General features: G+C 41.7%; 1 protein-coding gene across 1 annotated transcript in view; it reads right to left on the reverse strand.

The window, feature by feature from the left end:
* Positions 1-11,518, reverse strand: part of C1QTNF4 (C1q and TNF related 4) — a 34,127-nt gene extending 22,609 nt beyond the window's left edge. The window contains exon 1 of the mRNA XM_060762887.2: positions 11,318-11,518. The gene's annotated coding sequence lies outside the window, so the exon portion shown is untranslated. The remainder of the gene's footprint in view (positions 1-11,317) is intronic.
* Positions 11,519-17,510: the final 5,992 nt, after the last annotated feature.

The raw sequence follows: 17,510 nt of genomic DNA on the forward strand, positions 1-17,510 counted from the left end.
GATCAAAGACTCTTGTAAACACCTTGGATCTTTGTCAGGTTTTTCATGTATTCCTGTTCCTCTGGATCAATTTTGTGTGCCAAGTCTTCAGTTGCAGTTTATATGTTTAGGTGGTGCAGTGGGTTAAACCCTTGTGCCAGCGGGAATGAAGACCAACAGGTCGCAGGTTCGAATCCGGGGAGAGTGCGGAGGGGCTCCCTCTGTCAGCTCCAGCTCCCCATGCGGAGACATGAGAGAAGCCTCTCACAAGTATGGTAAAACATAAAAAAAAATCCAGGCATCCCCTGGGCAACATCCTTGTAGACGGCCAATTCTCTCACACCAGAAGTGACTTGCAGTTTCTCAAGTTGCTCCTGACATGAAAAAAAGTTGCAGTTTGCCTGTGCTTTGGTATTTCGATTCCTGTTACCAAGTTTAAGTGACTATTCTTATGGACAATATTTTATATTACTTTTGATGGCTTTTTATCCTTTTGCTGAAACTACATTTATTCTTCAATAAACTGCTTTGCTTATATCCTGAACTCTGGAATGTGAGATTGGTTCAAAGGTGCCTTCCCAGCCCTGGTATGTGACAATCTGTACTGTTGCCTGTCCTGTCAGTGTACGTATATCGGCACTGAATGTTTGCCGTATGAGTGTTATGTGATCTGACCTGAGTCCCATTCGGGGTGAGAAAGGTGGAATATAAATACTATAAACAAATAAATAAAATATTTAATGTTTTGTTTTATGAGACATTTAAAATGCAGTATGCACTCTTTTTTTAAGTGGGCCACTGAATATTAAAAGTAAGGGAACAAGTCTATCACTGGGTTCTTATTTATGAATTTTAAACATCACTCCGTCTAAGAGTTGTTTTTGACCCTTGAATCACATGTGGAGCTTAATCTTTTATTCTTTCAGTGTTGGAGAAGAAGCCACATTCCATCTTTCAATGAACATTGAACACCTGCTGATGCCAACAAACTTGCAGTTAAATTTTATCCTTCTGACACATTCCTTCTGCTGCCCTCTTGGAAACACATAAAGTAAAAATTAATCACATACTACTTGATCAAAATAATATCTCTTGGCAACTTACATGCACTCCTCATCTCCTGCTGGTTAAACCCCCTGATGACTCCCTGAAACCTACAATGAATCTCATCAACCTCACATAACCTTTGTCTATAATTCTTCATATCTCCTTTTCCAGCAAGAGAAAATCAAGATATATCTTCGTATAATTCACTGATCTTTCTTTCTGCTGTCCAGAAAGCTTTATTACTCTATTTACTCTGATGAACAAACATATGAGATAAGTGAATAACTAACATTTCGCTATCAAAACAGTAAATTCATATCTGAGGAACTGATCTCCAGAAGATACTGAGTGAACTTATGGTGTAGAGGAATTTCAGACTCAGTTCACAGAGTCATATCTGCAACCCCCCCCCCCCCAAAAAAAACAAACAAAAACAAACTTGCCATTTTCCTAATCTATCAAAACTGGTTTTCTAGTGCTCATTGGGATACAGAATAAGGGATGTCTGGCTTGACAGCAGTACGTGTGAAAAATATCATGGAGTCCTCATGGACAACAAGTTAAACATGAGCCAACAATGTAATACGGCAGCCAAGAAAGCCAATTGGATTTTGGCATGAATACACAGGACTATAGCATCTAGATCCAGAGGAGTCATGCTAACCCTCTATTCCAGTAGTTCTCAACCTGTGGGTCCACAGGTGTTTTAGCCTACAACTCCCAGAAATCTCAGCCAGTTTACCAGCTGCTAGGATTTATGGGACTTGAAGGCCAAAACATCTGGAGACCCACAGGTTGAGAACCACTGCTCTATTCTGTCTTGGTCAGACCCTACCTGGAATTCTGTGTCCAATTCTGGGCACCATAATTGAAGGGAGATGTTGACAAACTGGAATTTGTCCAGAGGAGGGAAAATGATCAGTGGTCAGGAGAACAAGCCTTACAAAAAGCGGCTTAAAGAGCCGGGCATATATAACTTGCAGAATAGAAGGCTGAGAGGAGACATAATAAGGGCCATGTATAAATATGTGAGGGGAAGCCATAGGGAGGAGAGAGCAAGCTTGTTCTCTTTGGCCCTGGAGACTAAGGCACAGAACAATGGCATCAAACTACAGGGAAGAAGACTCCACCTGAATATTAGGAAGAACTTCCTAACTGTGAGAGCTGTTCAGCAGTGGAACTCTCTGACCCGGAGTGTGGTGGAGGCTTCTTCTTTGGAGGCTTTGAAGCAGAGGCTGGATGGCCATCTGTTGGGGGTGCTTTAATATGATTTTCTTGCTTCTTGGCAGGGGGTTGGACTGGATGGCTATGAGGTCTCTTCCAATTCTATGAGTCTATCATTACAACAGAGTCTTACTGAAATCCAGGTTACAAAATAGGTAAAGGTATGTAATTTGTGGGATGAGCTTCTAATGTAAGAATGAATGGGTTCAATGAAAGATAAAGCTTTGTCAGCTTTATGTTTGTGATGCCTTTGTAACAGCTATGTCCCTTTGATTAGACAAACAAGCAAACAAGGAAGAGTAAGCAGTACACACATCTGAGGAACTAATCTCCAAAAGATATTGAGCCATAGACCTATTTATCATGCAACACTGATGCTCATCTCTTCCACTCTCTACAGTTGTTGCCCTTAGATCCTACTTTAACCGGTACTGGTTGTTACAGAGTCCTGGAATTTGTAGTTTGAAGAGGTACTAGAGTTGTTTGGCTGATAATTCTAAATATGCTTACCGTAAACTGTAAATCCCAGGATCTCTAGTATGGAACTTGGGCAATTATAGTGGGATCAAAGTGCTAAATTGTCTAGTTTTAAACACAAGACTCCTACAATGGCTACGACTCAGCAGACCTTTCCCTCCTACAGTCCTTATCACCAGTCTCTCTTACCCTTCTCAGATCCGATTTCAGGAAAACTGAGATAGATATTATATCATCGGACAAAAGTCTCATGGAGGTTCTCAGCACCTTGAAGGCGAAATAAACCTGCTCTCCTTGTTCCACTTTTCACAATCAGTTCCATCCCCTTGATGAATCTCTTTGCTGCTTAGCTCTGTGATCATTTCCTGTCCCTGGCTGGGTGACTCCTACTGGGAGCCACAATCCTTTAATCAAACACAGCAAGAATTTTCTCTTTTGTTGTCAATCTTCCTGGAGTCCTTATTAGAAAGGGCAGGTTGGAGACAATAAAAAGGCTACAGAAGTTTCTGAACTAAGATTAGAAATAACATACAAAAAGGAGTGTGCAGAGTCATTGGTAAAATACATATAGCCAAATATGAAAGAACAGTCTTAAATAGCAATGCAAAAAGCTAAGCAATTTATTGTGTCTCTTTACTGGATTGAGTTGTAAACCTAGCAAGTGCCCATAATTTCCAGTTCTGTCCTAATAAAAGGCCTTAAAATTATGGTCAGTGGTGCTACTGTCTCTGTTCTGGCAGTTGCCTCCCACTGCCTTCCATGTAGAAGGGTGATCTACAAAATACTTTTTCTTGAACCGGGCTTTAGCACAGTTGCTTAATCACCAGTAACAATAGATCACACCAATTGAAAAGTTGGCAGTTCGAAGCCCAGGTCAGGCTGGACATCCGACATACAGGCCAGCTCGCTATCCACCTAAACTGTTCAAAAACAGTTGTGAGCAGTGAGGAGAGAAATTAGGCACTGCTTAAGTAGGGAGGTATTTTATGGCACCATAAAAAGGAAGTGCCAGAAAATGCCGGTGATCAAAGAAAGGAGGAGGTCTATGATCAAGGTCTCTTCATCATAGAGGAGGGAGTGACAGCACACCCCCCACCCCATGGTTGGAATCGAGGATGACCTCCAGGACGCCAAAGTTGGGGAAAATGCCAACATAAAGCTCTATCTGTTATCTGTCCTGGCTGTTTAACGGCACTGAATGTTTGCCATGCATGTGTTCTGTGATCTACCCTGAGCCCTCTTCGGGGTGAGAAGGGCAGAATATAAATGCTGTAAATAAATACATACACACATACATAAACCACACTGCCAGGAATAACTGCAGGAGTGAAAATAAAAATGGACCGCATTTAGATTTCTCAGAAAGTATCACCTGGAGGATTCAAATAGCATTTGAATTGATAGAACTCTATTCTGGGTTCAGACAAGACAAAAAAAACTGGAGGGAAGGTTTTTTAAAATTTCCTCCCTGTGGATAGGGTGCCATGTCTGCCATGGAAGCAAGAAGATAAGGTTGTTAAATGCATGTTTCTAATTCATATGATTTTTTAGTACACATTGTCCAGGCTGATTTAATCACTTGAATGAAAATTTTTCTTTGAGTCCTTAGCATTTGTTTCCTATCAGGATCCATGAAAAAAGGATCAAAACCAGCAATCCTCCTACCTCTAGCCAAAGTTTGCCGAATACTTCCAAACTTGCACAAAAATGTCAACTTCATTGTAAACATCAAATTCAGTGACATTCAGTTCATAAGTGTGCATTTTAGTGCTAAACAAACTAACTAAAAAAAAAACAATAAAAAACAAGACAAACCACAGAAATCCAAAAGCATACAAAGCTACCAACTTTGTTCTCTTAGTTACCAGTCTCTACAGTGCTACAAGCTGCCTTTGCATACTGATATTCCAGACTAACATGGCTATGGTCTTTGAACTGAAATCCAAAGAGTTTGTTCAGAAAGTACCATAAATAGTTAACACATCAGTTCCAAAATATGACTACAATTTGTAGTGATTCTATGGTCATATGATATATATATGGTTCTATATAGAGAATTCTGGCTTGATGCTCCTAATCCCCACTTACTGGGAAGCAACCTGTGCTATTGATAGGGGTCTGTTCCCCTGTGTTTGTGAAACAGCTGGCAGATGTCCTCATCCCCTCACATAAGTAATATCCAGTACAACAGGTAGAAGTAGGGCCCCTGTTGCAATCCCCTTCTTGTGCAAGAAATTGTTCATATGAAAGGGGGTGAGAGTGGGAACATCAGCCATTGCTTCACAATTGATAGAGGAACAGATCCCAGTCAATCACAGCTGCTGCTGATAAAACAGGGATTTACTTGCTGTTCTTATATTATCTTGATCTATGTGACCATATGTGTATTTTTCATGTATTCACTCACAGCTTCCATTGTGCAAATGCAAATTTTAGTTTCCTAAACATCTCATCTTTTATAAGAAAATATAATACACTACACACATACATAGAAGTCAAGCCCACATAGTTACAGAGAAAAGCTTGGAAATGTGTGGGAAGAATCAGAAAACGTTTGGGTCCTTTGAATACTGTTATTTGGTGCAAAGTAGAATACAAGGTATCAAACATTGTTACTGAAGCGAGCTGTTTTGCAATGCCACAGAAGGACTAAACATTATGATTTAATTTAAAAATCTGTGTTTTCATTGTCAGGAAGAGGGAGTAGTTGTGAGATTTAGTGTCTCAAATGCCAAAACAACCTTTCTGACTTTATTTATTCACCTTGAAGGAGCAGCCCATGAGCAAGGCACATTCAACAGGAGAAGGAAACTTTCTGCTACACTGCCTAGGCAGCAAAATATTGTAGACTCTGAGTTTGTCTTCCCTTCCCTAGCACACTGTAGCCCAATATGCTTTTTGCTGGAAACAATGGCTAAATGGACTGAACACCAGAATTTAGGCATACTTATGGCTTTATGTGTGGTGCAGCGGGTTAAACTACTGAGCTGCTGAACTTGCTGACCAAAAGGTTGGTAGTTTGAATCCAAGGAGTGGGGTGGGTTCTCACTTTTAGGCCCAGCTTCTGCCACCCTAGCAGTTACCAGCATGACTGCATGGAGCGCCGTTACCTTCCCGCTGAAGCAGAATCGATTGGTCTACTCACATTTGCATGCTTTCAAACTCCTAGGTTTGCTGAAGCTGGGGCTAACAATGGCAGCTCACCTTGTCCTGCAGATTCAAACAACCGGGCTTCCGGTCAGCAAGTTCTGCAGCTTAGTGGTTTAACCCGCTGCACCACCACGGCCCCTCTTTATGGTATTGAAAGGCGATTAACTCTTACAAATGAGTCTTGTGATTCTGAAAAGACAATAAAAGTGGATTTGTATGTGCTTCACACTGAGTCCCGCCGCATCTTTAAGAACAAGATCACTGTTGAATTTTTGAACTGTTTGAACTGCAAGCAGGTCAGGACCTTCCTCTGCCAGCAAACATTTGGGGAAGGATGAGGCACGCTGCTAAGGAGGTTGTGGGTGAGATTTTTTGGGAGGGGGGATTGTGTGTTTTAAAATGCATTTTAAATTGTATTTATTATATTTTAATTGTATGTTAACCTAACACATATAGTGCTATTGAATTGTTTTTTAAATTTTTATATTCGCTTTGTTTTACATTGATCAAAGTGTGTTTTTGCTGGCCACTTTAGTTTTCCCAGGGAGAAAGGCAGGACATACATTTATTTATTTAGACATTTCTACCCCATCCTTCTCAACCTCCGAAGAGGGACTCAAGGTGGCTTCCAACAGGCCACTATTCAACATAATAAAGCGCAGTCTAAAATACAGTTAAATACATTAAACAATTATAAATGTACATTAAAAAGTTTTCCAAGTTAAAATTGTCATGCTGAATCAATCCAGTGCAGTCAAATCAAGTCCAAATCAATCCATTGTGGTCAAATTGTCAGAAATAGCAACCTTCCCAAGCATCCACTAGTTATTTGCTTACTGTAGTGTATATGTGTATTGGTTTGCAATTTTACCTTAACTCTTTGTAGTGAGAGGGGCTTTAGACAATGTGATTAGAACTGGGCTTGTTCAGGGCTCAGACTCCATTTTAGAGTCTGCTTCAGACGTCAGTGTAGAAACTGTATGCCTTTAGACACCAATGCAGGAACAGTTTGTTTTTGACGTCAGTAGGAACAGTATGTATACAGAAGCCATTAAGCTCCATTGGACTATGGACTGTTGATTCTACGAATTGTGCCCTGTGTTACCTACACAGAGAAACCTATTTCAAATCCTATCTGTAAGTGGATTCATATGCAAAGTATTTGTATGTGGAATACATGAAGTTTGTGAGTAAACCAACTATGTTACTTTTAAAGAAGTCTGCTTATTTTTCTCTCTTGAGAGAATGCTTTAAAGGTAAATATATTTTAAGGGAGAGTCGGTATTTTTCATCAACTAAAGGAACACTTCTGAAGCTCTGCTATACACACACACACACACACTAGCGGTCCCCTGCCACGCGTTGCTGTGGCCCAGTCTGGTGATCTTGAAAATAAAGTAATGAGAAAGTGTTGGTTTCTAATATATGTCATTTCTTTATGCTTGTGCGTAAACAGTATTTCTTGTTGTTTCTTTGTCAGTGTTGATGTAGACATCGTCTAGTTTCCTACTCTGGGACATGCAACATATAACTGTCCTTCTTTAGGGGTCCCTTTCAAATCTATGATATTATATCTGTCATATACGTATATATGTGTGTGTGTGAATCCAGGGGCGGCCCTAGGTAATTTTCAACTGTAAGCAAACAGTATTTTGGCACCCCCCCCCCCCCAAACAATCACTGATATATATATATTTTCTGTTCGTCGTGGGAGTTCTGTGTGCCATATTTGGTTCAATTCCATCACTGGTGGAGTTCAGAATGCTCTTTGATTGTAGGTGAACTATACATCCCAGTAACTACAACTCGCATATGTCAAGATCTATTTCCCCCCAAAAGCGCCTCAAGAGCACCCCTGGGCAAAATCAACTATACTGCAAATGCTTACTTTGCGTAATGGGTTGAGCCGCCCCTGTGTGAATCATATATATTTATCTCTATATGTGGCTGGATGGCTCTTTGTCAGGAGGACTTTGATTATGTTTTTTTGCCCTGGTGAAGGGAGTTGTACTGGATGTGATCAGTGGTTGTCCAAAAGGTTATGAATCCCATTTCCCAAATGGTTATGGAGATTCACATTTTCCAAAATAAATAAAGTAAATAATATAAAATAAATATATTTCCTGTTATTGATAGTTTCTGATACAGGTACGTCTCTGAGGGCTCTTTCACACAGACTATATCCCAAAATATCCAGCCTGAAAATCCCACAATATCTGCTTTGAACTGGGTTATCTAAGTCCACACTCAGATAATGTGGGATTTTCTGCCTTGATATTCTGGGGTATAGGGCTGTGTGGAAGGGCCCTTACAGTAGGGGCAAAAATGAAGACAGCTGCCAGCTGACTAAATGGGATGATCTCCTCCAAAGCAGAGCTTGTTGAAAACTGTGTTACACACCAGCTCCCTGGAGAAGAGAAGCTGCGGGAAATTACAGTAGCACCAAAAATGAATAATTGAAGCAAAGCGCGTTCAAGATGTGCATCAACACAAGAGGCCAGAGTGCAGCCTTCTAACCAGCTGGCAGTGCAAAAACTCACAAAGAAAGTGCCCGATAGAGAAATTTCTCAGAAGAAGCTGACCCACTTTCCTAGGAGCTTTGAGAAGGACCCGGGAAGAGGTCACTGCAAGGACTGTGGCACCAGAATATTGGATCTGGCCAGCAGCATCACAACCAGAAAGCAAATGAGGGAGTGAGGGAGACAACAACAGCAGGAAAAACAACACAGGGTGTATGTGAAGGATGTAACCTAGTTAAATAAATAAACACAAGATTCCCTGGGTTACAACGCCCTCTCCCTTAGGGATTTGTTAATTGCTGGAAAATTGGTGCATCGCTTGGTTTTCCTCAGCTTTCATCAAACAGGACAGAATAAAGCTTTGCCTCCCCACACGATCTTGCATTACAAATTGAGTTTCTCCACTGCCTCACACCCTCTGGGTATTTCTACTAGCTTATGATTTTCCATCATGCAAAATACACCCTTTCCCCAATTTTCTTTCAGGGGACAAAAAGCTGGAAGGTTCCGGGAGAGGGAATAAAAAGCAGGAATAGACAGACACCCCCTCCCTCCTCGCATTGCCTTGCCTAGGATGGGTCAGAGCAGCACCACCCTGGGGACCTGGCTTGCTTCTGCAAGGCTGAAGATGTGCTCTTCTGTGCCACTGAAATTAATGGGATTCCAGATTTTCACAATGCTGTAGAAATGAGAGACCGCGGCATTTCCAGGTCCCTCTTCTTCAGCAACCATTCCTTACCTTTTTTTTGCCTTGAAGTAAGTGCTGGCAAGCGAATGATAGATGATGATAATGTATTATTCCCCTCTCCCTGCCTGCAATTGCCTGCCTCTCCATCCCACAATCCACATTCTACACGGGTTTGAAATCCACAGGTTTCATCAGGAATAATAATAATGATGAGAATAATACTACTAATAATGTTGCAGTATAGTGGTATAGTACAATATAATAATATATAATACCAATATTGTGCTATGCTAATCATATAATAGCATGTTTTAAACTGGGCAAACTGTTTTTAAATGTATATTTATTATAATTTTATGTAATTGTGTATTTTATTGGTGTTTTTATATTGTTGGAAGCCACTCTGAGTCCCTCTTCGGAGGTCGAGAATAGGACGGGATACAAATGTTCTAAATAAATAATATTGTATATACATATAATATTATTAATAATATTATAATGAAATACAATGTGATACTAATAATAATACAATGTAGTAATATGTAATATAATAATACTAATATATTAAAGATGGTACTATGGACAATATATAATAATATGTAATGATATACTGTGTTTATTATTGTATATTTGTATATTTTAAGTTGGAATGTTTTTGCTTGTGAGCTGCTTTCAATCTCCATCTGGAGAGATAAAGAGGGATATAAATTAAAATAAATAAATAATAATAACAAAACATTCCCCTATCCCTGGGTGCTGTTTCCTTCCCCTCCAGCCCACGGTTTGCATTCTACACGGGTCTTAAGCCCATAGGTTTCATAATCACAATCAATAATAATAATAATATCATTATTATTATCATTATTATTTTCCTCTTTCCCTGTTTGCTATTGCCTAGCACCCTATCTCATCGCCCACATTCTACATGGGTCTTAAGCCCATTGGTTTCATCATCATCATCATCATCATCATCAATAATAATAATAATAATAATATCATTATTGTTATTAATATACTGCCACAAAAACACAGTACGTCACAGCAAACGAGATATATATGTTGGATTTTGTATCACAAAATCACAAGTTGAACACTTCCCATTATTGTTATCATTAGTATTATTTTCCTCTTTCCCTGTTTGCTATTGCCTAGCACCCCATCTCATAGCCGGCATTCTACATGGGTCGCAAGCCCATAGGTGTCGTCATCATCATCATCATGATCAATAATAATAATAATAATAATAATAATAATAATAATTTCCTCTTTCCCTGTTTGCTATTGCCTAGCATTCCATCTCACAGCCTGTATTCTACATGGGTCGTAAGCCTATAGGTTTCATCATCATCATCATCATCAATAATAATAATAATAATAAATCATTATTATTTTCCTCTTTCCCTGTTTGCTATTGCCTCATGGCCCGCATTCTTCATAGGTCTTGAGTCCATAGGTTTCATCACCACCACCACCATCATCGTCTATAATAATAATAATAATAATAATAATATCACTATTATTATTTTCCTCTTTCCCTTTTTGCTACTCCCTAGCATCCCATCTCACAGCCTGCATTCTACACAGGTTTTAAGCCCATAGATTTCATGATGGTGATGATGATGATGATGATGATCATCATAATCAATAATAATAATAATAATAATAATATCATTTTTATTTTCCTCTTTCCCTGTTGGTTATTGCCTAGCATCCCATCTCACAGCCTGCATTATACACAGGTCTTAAGCCCATAGGTTTCATTATCATCATCATGATCAATAATAGTAATAATAATAATAATAATATCATTATTATTACCATTATTATTATTTTCCTCTTTCCCTGTTTGCTATTGCCTAGCACCCCATCTCACAGGGATCTAGTGATTTCACCCGCCTAGAACAAAGCCCCATAAAGATCAATCATGCACCCGACTGCCAAACCTGCCTTCCTTAGCATCCCATTGATGATACCCCCCCCCCCCCATTTCGTAATGGCCCCCTCCCCCTTTTCCATATCAATCATTCATCCCAGGAAGAGACCACTGAAGGGGGCGGGGAGAGGATGCAGGTAAAGGGGTAAATGAAGAGAAGCGGTGGAGAAAGCTACACCCCCGATTTGGGGGAAGGCAGCCCTGGCCCCCCAGCCTTCCTTTTCCCTCCCTCCCGCTCTCCCTCCTGATGCGGGCCAATGGAGGCTGCCCCAAGCGCGGTTGCCGGGGTCCTCGGTCTACCTGCTGCTGCTGTAGGGCTCGTTGGAGCCGGGCGCCGTGGAGAAGGAGGGAGAGGAGGAGGAGGAGGAGGAGCTCTTGCTCTTGCTGCCACCACCGCACTGACAGCTTTGGAGGGAGGCAGAGTGGGCAAAGGGAGTGGGAAGGCTGGGGGACAAACCCCGCGGCCGAAGGAGGAGCCGGGAGCAAAGGAAAGGAAAGGAAAGCAAGGGGGGGGGGGGACTCTTTCCGCCCTAGCTGCCCCCTTCCCTTTTCGTTATTGGTGGCTTCTGGGGCTCCTCCCGACAAAGCCGAGCCTCTGCTCTCCCCTTCTTCCCTCGCCTCCACCTTCCAAGATGATTGCCACTGAATATGGAATTCTTCAGATTCAACAGGTGCAGCGGAGGCGTCACTCCTATGTGTCACCTCCAGACCTGACCATCAGTGTTGGAGCTAAGAGACAACCAGATACAGTGAAGACATCTGCCCTTAAAATCCTTGAGTTGGAAGAGACCTCATGGGCCATCCAGTCCAACCCCCTGCCAAGAAGCAGGACAAGCGCATGCAAAGAGCCCCTGACAGATGGCCATCCACCCTCTTTTTAAAAGCCTCCAAAGAAGGAGCCTCCACCACACTCCGGGGCAGAGAGTTCCACTGCTGAACAGCTCTCACAGTCAGGAAGTTCTTCCCCATGTTCAGGTGGAATCTCCTTTCTTGTAGTTTGAAGCCATTGTTCCGCATCCTAATCTCCAGGGCAGCTCCCTCCTCCCTATGACTTCCTCTCTTGGCCCTTACTTGGCCCTTCTCATGTCTTCTCTCAGCCTTTTATTCTTCAGGCTAAACATGCCCAGCTCTTTAAGCCACTCCTCATAGGGCTTGTTCTCCAGACCCTTGATCATTTTTAGTCGCCCTCCTCTGTACACATTCCAGCTTGTCAATATCTCCCTTCAGTTGTGCTGCCCAGAATTGGACACAGTATTCCAGGTGTGGTCTAACCAAGGCAGAATAGAGGGGTAGCATGACTTCCCTGGATCTAGACACTATAGTCCTATTGATGCAGTCCAAAATTGGCTTTTATTTCCCGCTGCATCACAGTGTTGTTTCATGTTTAACTTGTTGTCCACGAGGACTCCAAGATCTTTTTCACACTTACTGCTCTCAAGCCATGCACCCCCCATTCTGTCTCTTAGCATTTCATTTTTTACTGCCTAAGTGGAGTATCCTGCATTTGTCACTGTTGAACCTAATTTTGTTAGTTTTGGCCCATCTCTCTAATCCATTAAGATCATTTTGAATTCTGCTCTTGTCTTCTTGGGTATTGGCTACCCCTCCCAACTTGGTGTCATCTGCAAACTTGATGATTATGCCTTCTAACCCTTCATCTAAAGATGTTGAACAGGACCAGGCCCAGGACGGACCCTTCAGCACTCTGCTTGTCACTTTTTCCCAGGATGAAGAGGAAGCATTGGTGAACACCCTCTGGGTTCGTCCGTTTAACCAATTACAGATTCACCTAACAAACATTTGACTAGTTTGTTTGCCAGAAGGTCATGGGGGACCTTGTTGAAGACCTTCCTGAAATCCAGATATGCTACATCCACGGGATTCCCTGCACCTTCCCAGCTTGTAACTCTATCGGAAAAAAAGAGATCAGATTAGTCTGGCATGACTTGTTTTTGATAAATCCATGTTTACTATTAGCAGTGACTACATCATCATTATCATCATATTTATTTACTTATACCTCGCCTTTCTCCCTGTGGGAGAACTAGACAGAACTGCACAGAGTATTCCAGGTGAGGGCTGACTAAAGCCTGATGGCAACACTTGACTCCAGCTGTTGCCCTCTTTGAGAGTTAGAGTGGTGTAGTGATTTGAGCATCGGACTACCATTTCCCACTCGGCCTTGGAAACCCATATTGTGTAAGAGGAAGACAAAGGCAAATGCCCTCTCAATTAATCTTGCCAAGCAAACCCTGTGATAGGTTCTCCTTTGAGTCACCATAAGTCAGAAATGTCTTGAAAGCACCCAGCAACAACTAATTGCCCCCTTTACCTCCAGTCAGAACAGCCAGTGTGGAGATACAGGTATAGTCTATCACATCCGGAAGGAACCTAAGCTGAGGAAGTTTGGGTTAGAGTGCTGCAATATATCTTCAAGTCATCATTGACCTTCCAAGATAAAAGTCAGCTTCTGATAATATCTGACAATGAATTATTTCCCCAATGCATTAAATATTGATTTCTGTTTCTGTTAAGTTTCTAATTTCTGAGATAAGGCTCCCTAAAGATTTTTGACCTTGATTTATGTACAAGTGTGGTTTTTATCAGTTCATATGTAATTTCTATTGCAATATGAATATGGTATATAATTACACAACATAAGAAGGCAGCAGGCATGCAACACCATGTAAACAAACTTCCATTTGTATAACAGGACTTTTTCTCTTCTCCATGGGTGCCCACCAAGTTTGCTCCAAAGGATTTCCCCAACCCTCTGGTGAAAATGTTGTGTGAAAATGTGTAAAAGAAGAACCAGTATGAGATAATGGTTGGTTGAATTAGGAATTTGGGAGTTGGATATCCTGCTCAACCATCACAATGGGCTAGATGACATTGGGCAAATCATACTTTCTCAGCCTAAGAGGAAGGGAATGAGGCATCATAAGTCAGAACTGGCAGTGTAGCTGGCACTGTAGATTTATATAATCCAGTTTAAAGATGATAATCTGGGATCAGTTTCTGGGATATAGTAGATCCAGACAGAATGAGGACAAACAAATTGATGCAAAGGCATATAAGGGAACAGGATTCACCTGATGGACTGACGAAAGAACACATACAGAAATTTGGCAGCTTCTGTGTTCATCTGAATTGAGCCCTAGTCTTGATGCCCAAGATTATTTGGATGCCAGGAGGAAATTTGAGATCTCTGATACAGTTTTAGCGACACATGCCTCAATTATATACCATATGGATTACTGCCACATACTTTATATGAACCTTGTGGCTTTTTGATAAACAATATTCTCCCATATGAGTCTTGAGGAGAAGCCTTTTTTGTTTTGGTTCCTGCTACAGATATCTGGTAGGAATATTTATTTATTTTATATCTTGTCTTTCTCCCAGCGTGGAATTCAAGACAGCAAACAGTGCTTTAAAAACACAATACTGCACAATTTTAAGCCTCTTAGTATTAAAGTTAAAACACAGTTAAATTAAACTTAGATCTTAAAAAAACACAAATAAAAACACATGTAAAATGACATTTAAAAGATGTTTAAGACATAATAAAGTTAAAACACTTTTTTGTCGTGTCAGGAGTGACTTGAGAAACTGCAAGTCACTTCGGGTGCGAGAGAATTGGCTGTCTGCAAGGATGTTGTGCAGGGGACGTCCGGATGTTTTGATGTATTACCATCCTTGTGGGAGGCTTCTCTCATGTCCCTGCACTCTCCCCAGATTCGAACCTGCCACCTGTCAGTCTTCAGTCCTGCTGGCACCGGGGTTTAACCCACTGCGCCACCAGAGGCTCCAGTAAAAACAAAACTACACCCCCCCCTTAAAAGCTCTTTTTTTGCCACAACATACTAAAAACCAAATGCTCCTTAAATAATAGATGGAAAAACAGCGGGGGGGGGGGGGGGAGTATCACAACTTGGGAGCAACCATCAAGAATATGGGGTTATATGACCCCTATAACCTGCCCCAGTCAGCTGTAGCATTTTGGATCTGCTGAAGTTTCCAAACAGTTTCCAAAGTTAGCCCCACACAGAGTGTGTTTTAGTAATTCAAATGAGATGTAATCAAGGCATGAATCACTGCAGCCAGATCTGACATCTCAAGGAACGGCAGCAGATGGCTTACCAGTTTTAGCTGTGCAAACACAATCTTAGCCACCACTGAAATCTGGGCACCCAGGCTCAGTTATGACTCCAGGAATATGTCCAAGATAGGAATTTGAGATTACAGAAGAAATGTAAGCCCAGCCAACACAGACTGAATCTGCCTTTCTAATGACCAGGAGTGTTTCTGTCTTGTCTGGATTAAGCTTCAGTTTGTTTCATGCAGCTAATCAATAGCAACATCAAGCCCCAAAGAACCCCATGGGCCAATGGCACAGGGATCAAGCAGAAATCTTCCAACACTACCTTTTGAGATTGCCCCTGCAAGAATAATTGCATCATTGCATAACATTGCCCCAAGTCCCATCCCATAAAGGTGTCTTAGAAAAATACTTAGAAGGTCAACAGTACTGAAAGTCATTGGGAGGTCCAGCAGAACCAATAGGGACTCACTCCTCCTGTCTGATTCCCTGGATAAATCACATTTTATGGTGATCAAAGCTGTATCTTTGTAATTATCAGGCCCAAAGCCTAACTGAAATTGATCCTCAGTTGTTCCCAACCTTTGGTCCTCTAGTTGTTTTGGACCAACTTCCAGAAATCCCAACCAACTTCCCATATGTTAGAAATTGTGGGAGCTGAAATCCAAAATAGCTGGAGGACCAAAGGTTGGGAACCACTGATAATCAGTTTCAGCCATGAACCCTTGGAGTTGAGAGACCACCACACATTCCAGACATTGCCAGGAAAAGGAATATTAGAGACTTATCCAGTATAGTCTAGTTCATTTTTTTTAGTTTTTTTAAGTAGGGGGCAGTAGTTACCCAAGATTTCAGAAAAAGGCCTTTTTGGTAGTTGCTCCAGGCTTTTGAATTCCTTTCCCAGGAAAGTTAAGCTGGCTCTCACCTTGTTTCTTTTTTCAGCTAGCTGGTGAAAAATTTTCGAGTTCAGCAAGCTTTGGGAAACCAATTAGAATCATAGAATCATAGAATCAAAGAGTTGGAAGAGACCTCATGGGCCATCCAGTCCAACCCCCTGCCAAGAAGCAGGAATGTTGCATTCAAATCACCCCTGACAGATGGCCATCCAGCCTCTGTTTAAAAGCTTCCAAAGAAGGAGCCTCCACCACACTCCGGGGCAGAGAGTTCCACTGCTGAACGGCTCTCACAGTCAGGAAGTTCTTCCTAATGTTCAGATGGAATCTCCTTTCTTGTAGTTTGAAGCCATTGTTCCGTGTCCTAGTCTCCAAGGAAGCAGAAAACAAGCTTGCTCCCTCCTCCCTGTGGCTTCCTCTCACATATTTATACATGGCTATCATATCTCCTCTCAGCCTTCTCTTCTTCAGGCTAAACATGCCCAGTTCCCTAAGCTGCTCCTCATAGGGCTTGTTCTCCAGACCCTTGATCATTTTAGTCGCCCTCCTCTGGACACTTTCCAGCTTGTCAATATCTCTCTTGAATTGTGGTGCCCAGAATTGGACACAATATTCCAGATGTGGTCTAACCAAAGCAGAATAGAGGGGTAGCATTACTTCCTTAGATCTAGACACTATGCTCCTATTGATGCAGGCCAAAATCCCATTGGCTTTTTTTGCCGCCACATCACATTGTTGGCTCATGTTTAACTTGTTGTCCACGAGGACTCCAAGATCTTTTTCACACGTACTGCTCTCGAGCCAGGCGTCCCCCATTCTGTATCTTTGCATCTCATTTTTTCTGCCAAAGTGGAGTATCTTGCATTTGTCACTGTTGAACTTCATTTTGTTAGTTTTGGCCCATCTCTCTAATCTGTCAAGATCGTTTTGAATTCTGCTCCTGTCCTCTGGACTATTGGCTATCCCTCCCAATTTGGTGTCGTCTGCAAACTTGATGATCATGCCTTCTAGCCCTTCATCTAAGTCATTAATAAAGATGTTGAACAGGACCGGGCCCAGGACGGAACCCTGCGGCACTCCGCTCGTCACTTCTTTCCAAGATGAAGAGGAAGCATTAGTGAGCACTCTCTGTGTTCGTCCACTTAACCAATTACAGATCCACCTCACCGTAGTTTTGCCTAGCCCACATTGGACTAGTTTCCTTGCCAGAAGGTCGTGGGGGACCTTGTCGAAGGCCTTACTGAAATCCAGGTACGCTACATCCACGGCATTCCCCGCATCTACCCAGCTTGTAGCTCTATCGAAGAAAGAGATCAGATTAGTCTGGCATGACTTGTTTTTGATAAATCCATGTTGACTATTAGCGATGACTGCATTTGTTTCTAAGTGTTTGCAGACCACTTCCTTAACAATCTTTTCCAGAATCTTGCCCGGTATCGACGTGAGGCTGACCGGACGGTAGTTGTTTGGGTCGTCCTTTTTTCCCTTCTTGAAGATT

This window comes from Anolis sagrei, chromosome 1 (genome assembly GCF_037176765.1).
Source record: "Anolis sagrei isolate rAnoSag1 chromosome 1, rAnoSag1.mat, whole genome shotgun sequence".
NCBI classification, from domain to species: Eukaryota; Metazoa; Chordata; class Lepidosauria; order Squamata; family Dactyloidae; genus Anolis; species Anolis sagrei.